This window comes from Triticum urartu, chromosome 7A (assembly GCF_056163025.1).
Source record: "Triticum urartu cultivar PI428250 chromosome 7A, HENAU_Tu73, whole genome shotgun sequence".
NCBI lineage: Eukaryota > Viridiplantae > Streptophyta > Magnoliopsida > Poales > Poaceae > Triticum > Triticum urartu.
This window is the reverse complement of record NC_141879.1, coordinates 672,952,144-672,960,835: the sequence shown is the minus strand read 5'-3', so window position 1 is coordinate 672,960,835 and position 8,692 is coordinate 672,952,144.

Sequence of the window (8,692 nt, the reverse complement as noted above, 5' to 3'; positions counted from 1 at the left end):
CTGCAGTTTTTACCTTCTCTTTAGATGGATCAACTTGAAGTAGCTGATGCAAAAACTTTTTGCCATCAAGACCAATCGGAATAGACTGGTCATCCTTTGGTGTTTCAACAAATTTCAATCGTCCTTTTTCAATGGCCGATTTAACGATTTGACGAAACATGTGGCAGTCCTCAAAATTACGCTTGGACGAATCATGCAACTTACAATACATTCGTCCTTGGATAGATGGCTTGACATGGTGATCAAGAATTCTAATGTAATTATTTTTCAACAACAAAGCAAAGATTTGATCACACATGTTTTAATTGAAGGTATACATTTTGTTTTCTAGCCAATCTTGTTGTGAGAACAGCTTTGGAGTTAAGAAAACGAATGGTTTAGATTTGGCATCTTCCCATTCGGCTATGAATTCTCTTTCGCATACTTTTTCCGATGTCCTTAAATAAGAAACTATACTAGCATCGGTTTTCCTAAAAGATTTTAACCTTGGCTTTAAATTTCTGAAATCAAAGTAGTTAGAACATACATGTCTCAATTGATACCATGTGTAAGCCAAGTATGAAGCAAGCAAAGCTACCCAATTAGATATGAATTTTAAATAAAGCAATGGGAAAAGCTTTGGCTGCAGTAATAAGTCACTATTGGTCTCTTTGAATGGTACAATATATTGACCGGTATGCTTAGTAAAAATTTTATTGCTAACAAGTAAACTTCCCTTCTTCATTGGTCTTTGAAAATTACTTATGAGAATATTTCTTATAGATGCATCAACAATAAAGTTGTGACCAAATCTGAAAATAGGTAAATTACTTGCTAGACATACCTCTTCAAATATGTTGGGAGAGCATGATGATTGCATGTCATGAATAATATCGTGCTTTGCTTTTGGATGGCTTCCCAACACCGCGTCACAATTTTCTTCTTGATTCCGTGCATCATAAATTTGAAGATCTTTTTCAACCGAACTTTGTTCGGCTACTTGTTCTTGTCCTTGAAGCTCGTCAATTTCTATGGCACGAAACTCATAGGGCAGGAAGTAGGTTCCATTAATTTCAGAAAAATCAAGCATGGTTGTTTTTCTATGCTTTCCATGCTCTTTCTCAATAATGCTTGCCTCTTTGGATTTGATGGACTCAGAATATATACTACTTGATTCAGCTTTTCCAATAACCGAATTTTCTTTGTTACTTGAATCAATGACTTTATATTTTTTAATTTGCAAGGCTTCTCGCTCTTGTCTAATTTTAGCCCACATCTTAGCTTGGTGAGCTTTAAACTTTTTCATCTCAATTTCCATCCACTCCTCATGTGATTGCCCCCCAATACTTTCAGACTTTTCCGGCAATGAGGTGCCAAAACATTGCAATTGTTTAGGGGGTACACTAGATGGTACAGCACTGGGCGACCGCATCATTTGCACAACTCTAGCTTTTACTGCAGCAAAATCATGAGGCTTCTCGCCTTCTATTAGTTCCCGTCGAATGGAGTTGCACAAATCCCAAGAGAATGTAAGCTTTTTCTCAACCACCCAGTCTGGATATGGTTGCCCCCGATGCTTTTAGACTCTTTCGGCAATGAGATGTTGCCGAAATTCTGTAATTGTGTAGGGGGTACATGATATGCCACGGTAGTAGGTGAAGGCATTTGTGCTCCTGCAGAAGTTTCACTTATTCGGCCATGACCATGAAGGTGTGGAGCCGAATTATGGACATCAACAGTTGCGTATGGTGCCAAAAAATTAGTAGCACTAGGTGTAGCATATGATGTTTGAGGGTAATTGGCCAAATAACTAGTAGTAACATGGCCAATTCCCCTATCCACCGGCATGTTTGGATTAACATACTGCAAGTTATTTGCCGATGAATAAAAACTTGAAACACTTTGTTGCATAACATTGGAAGTTCCTACATAGGGTGTCTCAACTTGATTAACCGAACTCATCATGTTATTCATCGGCATATAAATTTGTGGGGTTGCCGATGCATGGGAGTTGGGATACATATGCCGCATGTTGCTAAACTTATATGAAGTAGAATCATGGAGATTTTGTTGCATCGACCCTTGCACATAATTAGGTGCATGATTGATAAAGCTAGGGCTAGCCGATACATTATGCTCATTAGGTGATCCAGCAACAACATATGGATTATTTGCATCTACAAAGGGAAATTGGGTATTCATATTACCTTTGTAGATTGCAGCAACTTGATGACGATCTCTTCGTAGCAAGAACGGGCTGGAGACCGTTCAAAGCTCCGTCCCCAGCGGAGTCGCCAAAAAGTGTGTTCGCACACGAACACGTCACCGTGTACCCTCGACGCCGGGGGTGATGCACCGCAACTCACGTCGAAGGAGACCCGTCCGGAAGCGCGGTAAGCAAGACAATCCGGCGGGCGCTTTTGAGGACCCGAAACCCCACACGTCCGGGAGGGACCCCGTCAGGGCGGGCAGCGGCTATGGGCTGCCCTAGGTCGGCCTGACCGCCCCTAGGGCCTCGAGGTTCTCTGTCCTGCAATGAAGAAGAACGGACGAAGAACGAGGAAGAAGAAGAACACGGGAGAGAGATAAAGGTAAAGGTAAAACGATGATATATTGATTGATCGATTGTGTGTTGTTCAATCGGTCGTCACCCCTTACATATATATGAGGCGGCTGGACTTCCCGTACAAGAAAAGGACTCAAATCACGTCCAAATCATCAAAAGTTACCCTAACTCAGACTACGAGGGCCGGAACTTCCGGTCTGGCCCGGAACTTCCGGGCTGAAATTATATCAAGTAGCCCTCTTGCACTGAATCTGCAGGCCGCATACTACTTCGGATGATGATGGTCCCAAAAGCAAAGTTGTAGATCTTAGAATGGAGAAAAACTCTTCAGTTGATCACTTTTTCATTCGAGGTCACCTTGATGTCGAAATTGGCCCTGCAAATCTGCAAACAATGTTAAAATTCCAGTTTTCGGGGCGCACCGCGTGCAAACTTTCAGTTTAGCCCGGAACCTCGCCGGAAGTTTTGGCCGAAACTTCCGGGGCAAACTTATGCCCCACACTGTTTTGGCTCTAACTTTTTCATACGAACTCCGATTTAGACGATTTTTATATCGAAATCGATCACCTCGACGAGACGAAGACAATCCGTGTAGAAAGATTTCTCATATGAGGCCATCTTGGGGGCGTAATCAGCGGAATAGTGTTCTGAATATAAAATCTGAGTACTTCAAACACAACTTCGGCCTTAGAGATGAGACCGGATGGCTATGGCCCAAATATGAAAGTTTCTCATTTTGACGATACACAACTTTCTCACTTTGAGCACTTCTCCATTTGAGGCCATCTTAATTAAGTTCTTGGCCGTGTCAAAATCTGGTGTCAACACCTATATAGTACTATGTCCCGTGCCAGCTTTACCACAATAGAGGGCACCAAATGCGCACTCCCTGCGAATTACAAAGCTTTCAACAGAGGGTAACATGCACATTTCCAAGCCTTTAAATCACAGTGATCTTGATTAATCTGGATGGTGATTGCATGAGTTGCCAGGTTCTAGCAGTGGTTTCTGTCCAGTCAGAAGGACATCCATAACCAGAAGGCCGTGAGTGGCACGTCGTTGCCGCAACTTAGCCTAAAAAACCAGTAGCCTTGCAACTGCAGTGCAGCTGCTGAAAGGCACAGCTCCAGCCTCCATAGTTGTTGGATGTGAATCCCCGATCGGACCCGTCTTGGTGGTTTTTGGAGCGTGGCCATGTCTTCCCCTGCCAAACCTGCCCGGATTTGCTCAAGGAGCTGCAACTGGCACTATGCTGTTATATATGGGTAGCTTCTTACCTGGTGGCGTGGGAGCATGACTGCTAGTGGTGACAGATGACGATTAAAAAGTGAAGGTGGCGCGGACGGGAGGGGAAAATGTGGACGGATAGGGTTTCGATGCCGGCGATCGGATTAAATAGACTAGCTAGGAAACTACGTGGCCCGCCGGAGCGGCGCCTCACGGCGCCATCGGTTCGATGGAGGAGACAAGCTTTGGATCGCCGGGTTTTTGAGTGTTCTTCTGCGGGACCCATCGCCAGTCCGACGTGGTGGACGCGTCTGGGCCTCCCCATATCCTCCCTAGATTTGAGTTGGATATGAGGGTGTCGATCATCCCAAACGTTTGAGCCCTGTTTGAGGCGCCGGTCTGGGTCGGATTTTTTTATCAGTCATGACCGAGCTATCCACCCAGAGTGTTTGAGGGAGGTTTGGCGCACCCGGCTGTAGATGCTACCATGACAGTACTCCGTATCATGCAACAAATGAGAAGCATACATGTCCCGTCAGAAAAAATAAGAAACATACATGTTACCCCGTACATAGTATAGTAAAGATACCGGCATCGATTGATCTACAGTGGACAAAGATTTCATTCTTTTTCTTGTATATACATAACAAAACTTTGCCATTTCATTAATTAAGAAGTTGCAAGTGTATAAATAAAGAGGGCCTATAAGAGGGAATATGGAGGGATTGGTGAAATCGTTGGTGTATTGCTTAAGCCTCATGACGTATATATAGAAGTACGTGATCAACTTGCAGTATAAGGAAAACTGGAATAATTCCTAGTCTATCATATATGTTCTAACTAATCAGGATATTCAACATCCCTCGCAGTCAGAACGGTAGTGATGCAGATGATAAGACTGGATAAGAATCTGAAGATCGCAAGCCGACAAACCATCCCCCCCACAAGGTTGTAGCACTAGTAGAAAAATGGGCTTTCGTTCGGGCCTGGCCAGCCCATTAGTCCCGGTTCTGCCACGAACCGGGACCAATGGATGCATTTGTCCCATTTTGTGAGCCCAGGGGGCCGGCTGGGGCCTCGTGGGCATTGGTCCCGGTTCGTCTGGGCCCATTTGTCCCGGTTCTTGGCACGAACCGGGACCAATGGGTCTCGCTCCTGGCCCACAACCATTGGTCCCGGTTCGTGGAAGGAATCGGGACAGAAGGATGGCCTTTAGTCCCGGTTCCAGCCACTAAGCGGGACAAATGAGTTGCCTATATATACCTCGTCGCCGCAGCAGAGCACTCCACAGTGCTCTATTTTTTCTGGCCAGCGAGGAGAGGGCATTTGGGTGCTCTAGTTCACCTCCTATGCACATGAGGTGTTCGATGAAATGCCCGAGCCACGCTAGTTAAGCTTTCTCCTCTCGAAGCTCGACCTCCAAGCTCCATTTTCCCGAGATTTGTCTAGGTTTAGTGGTATGTCACGTCCCGTCCCCGTTCTCAATGCCGTCGATCGCCCGCGCCGATCTCGTCGCCTGCACCACCGTGGTGAGCCTCTTGTTCTTATCTTCTTCTGAAAGAAAAAAATTCTTACTTTAGATAGATACTTGTCTAATTTTCTTACTTTTATTATTGCTTGTTATTATATAGTGTGATGGTTTTGGTATCCACCCCCGTTGGCCCTCGTCCTGGCTATGATTCGGATGTGGTATATATTATCTTTTATAACTATTTGGTTCATTTATTGTTTTTGACAATTATGCCCATCAAGTTGACATAGATTTTATTTATGTAGGAGGTAGTTGAACCGGAAATTCCAATCGACCCTATTGTCGAGATGTTAAATTTAGTTGAAGAAGAAAACAATTACTTGAAGGAAAAAATAAAAAAATTGAGGAGGAGAAGAAGATATTGGAGTTGCATGTTGCGGATGTCGTCGATGATCACAAGATCAATATGGATGCAATGCGTTGAAGATTAGAAAGATTAGAAAATATGCCATTCATACCGAGGCTTGGTATCATTATGCCGTTGGATCAATTTTTACCTTGGTTGTGATTATGATCGCATTTGTTGTTGCATTGAAAGGTTTTACATAGTTTCAATGTATGGTTTAACTACATGCTCTGGAGAGCTATATGTTGTTCAATGAGAACTATGTATGTACTTTGTTTTTAATGTGATGGTGAACTTCTATTAATTTGGTCACTTATCTATTCATGAGAGCTATATGTACTAAGTTGATGATGTGGCTTTGAATGGTGCATTTTGAACACAGAAAAACTATGGAGTTCAAACAAGTTAAAAAAATGAAATCCCTTTGTAACAGACGAGTTTCCGTATGAAACCCTCACACTTCGAAAGAGATTGTCCGTTTTGTACACGAAGTGCATCCAGTTTTTGCCGTAAGCCTCTCTACTTTCTTGCACATGCTATGTGGGTGAAATGATGATACCATGCCAACTTTCAACCTTTTCAGAGTTCATTTGTAGTGCTTTTCAATTTCAGGGTCTTATAGCTGGAAAAAATCAGTAAATGCATGAAAAATAACAAATGAAGTCAGAAAGGGTTGAAAATTGATGATGTGGCTTTGAATGGTGCATTTTGAACACAGAAAAACTATGGAGTTCAAATAAGTTCAAAAAAATGAAATCCCTTTGTAACAGACGAGTTTCCGTATGAAACCCTGATACTTCGAAAGAGATTGTCCGTTTTGTACACGAAGTGTATCCAGTTTTTGCCGTAAGCCTCTATACTTTCTTGCACATGCTATGTGGGTGAAATGATGATACCGTGCCAACTTTCAACCTTTTCAGAGTTCATTTGTAGTGCTTTTCAATTTCAGGGTCTTATAGCTGAAAAAAATCAGTAAATGCATGAAAAATAACAAATGAAGTCAGAAAGGGTTGAAAATTGATGATGTGGCTTTGAATGGTGCATTTTGAACACATAAAAACTATGGAGTTCAAATAAGTTCAAAAAAATGAAATCCCTTTGTAACAGACAAGTTTCCGTATGAAACCCTGATAATTCGAAAGAGATTGTCCGTTTTGTACACGAAGTGTATCCAGTTTTTGCCGTAAGCCTCTCTACTTTCTTGCACATGCTATGTGGGTGAAGTGATGATACCGTGCCAACTTTCAACCTTTTCAGTGTTCATTTGTAGTGCTTTTCAATTCCAGGGTCTTATAGCTGGAAAAAATCAGTAGATGCATGAAAAATAACAAATGAAGTCAGAAAGGGTTGAAAATTGATGATGTGGCTTTGAATGGTGCATTTTGAACACAGAAAAACTATGGAGTTCAAATAAGTTTAAAAAAATGAAATCCCTTTGTAACAGACAAGTTTCCGTATGAAACTCTGATACTTCGAAAGAGATTGTCCGTTTTGTACACGAAGTGCATCCAGTTTTTGCCGTCAGCGTCTCTACTTTCTTGAAGATGCTATGTGGTGAAATGATGATACCATGCCAACTTTCAACCTTTTCAGAGTTCATTTGTAGTGCTTTTCAATTTCGGGGTCTTATAGCTGAAAAAAACCAGTAAATGCATGAAAAATAACAAATCAAGTTAGAAATGGTTGAAAATTGATGATGTGGCTTTGAATGGTGCATTTTGAGCACAGAAAAACTATGGAGTTCAAATAATTTCAAAAAATTGAAATCCCTTTGTAACAGATGAGTTTCCGTATGAAACCCTGATACTTCGAAAGAGATTGTCCGTTTTGTACACGAAGTGCATCCAGTTTTTGCCGTAAGCCTCTTGTCACATCCCCTAGCTTCTGGAATTGCACTAGGCCAGCTTCATATGTGCATCATGTTTAAGTTTCAAATGAACTTGAAATAGGGATTGTTTAAACCCTAGCATCAAAGGAATTCACTAGGTTCAACTAAAATATTCTCAGTGAATCCAAATGGCTTTAAAAAATGTTCATCATTTCTGGAAAATGCTAGAAGCAATAACCAGAGGTGTTGCACATTTTTCCATGACATATTTGGGCTCTGTATTAAATCATATCGTATTTGCATTTGGGCATATAAATGCTATTAAATATTTTAAATTCTCAAATAATCATAAACTAATATGTTTGCTGTTGGTTATATGCCAAACAGTGAAATTGAGCAGTTTCATGATTTTTTTGATCTGTTTAAGTATTTTTAATAAAGCCCTAAATACTACAGAATAATAGAAAACAGAAACTAAACTAGAAATGGAGCAGAGAGAGAAACCCACCTGGCTTACCTGGCCTGGCACTGTTACAGCCCAGCTGACCAGCCCACCTAGTGGCCCAGCCCACCAGGGGCAGCCTCGTCTTGTACCTCTTGCCAGTAGGCAGAGGAGAAGCTGGGCACGGCGCACATGCGCGCCACCTACACCCTGCTCGCCTGCCTCCTCGACGGCCTGGACGCCTCTGGCTTCGCCACGCTACCCCCTGGACCCCCTCGACCGCTCCCCTCTCTTCCTGCCTCGCATCTCTCGCTCTCTCTCTCTCCCGAAGCCGAGCGAGCTCGTCGCCGCCGCTCACTACCACCGCGCTCACCGCCCGTCCCTCGACCAACCGCCGTGTCCATCGACTCCGCCTCGTCGTCTTCATCATCCCAGACGAGCCACACATCCTCGGGCGCCCTACAACGTCGCCATCGTCGTCGTCTTCCACCTCGGGCTTCGACCACCGCCGCCACCGATTCACCTGCTTCCGGCCTTCCCCGAGCATGCAGAGCCTACCCGTTGAAGCGCTATGAGATCTCCGTCCTTTCTCCCTCGTTACCTTCGTCCCTTTTGACCCCTAGCTTCAGCAACTGCCGTGGCCGAGCTTCCCCTGCCGCCGGCCATGTCGCCGCCGTCACTGCATCCGCTTGAGCTCGATTCGGAGCACGTCACCGCGCTCAGGAAGCCACCAGGAGCCTAATGCACATGCTAACTCGCCCTCCCGCGCACCA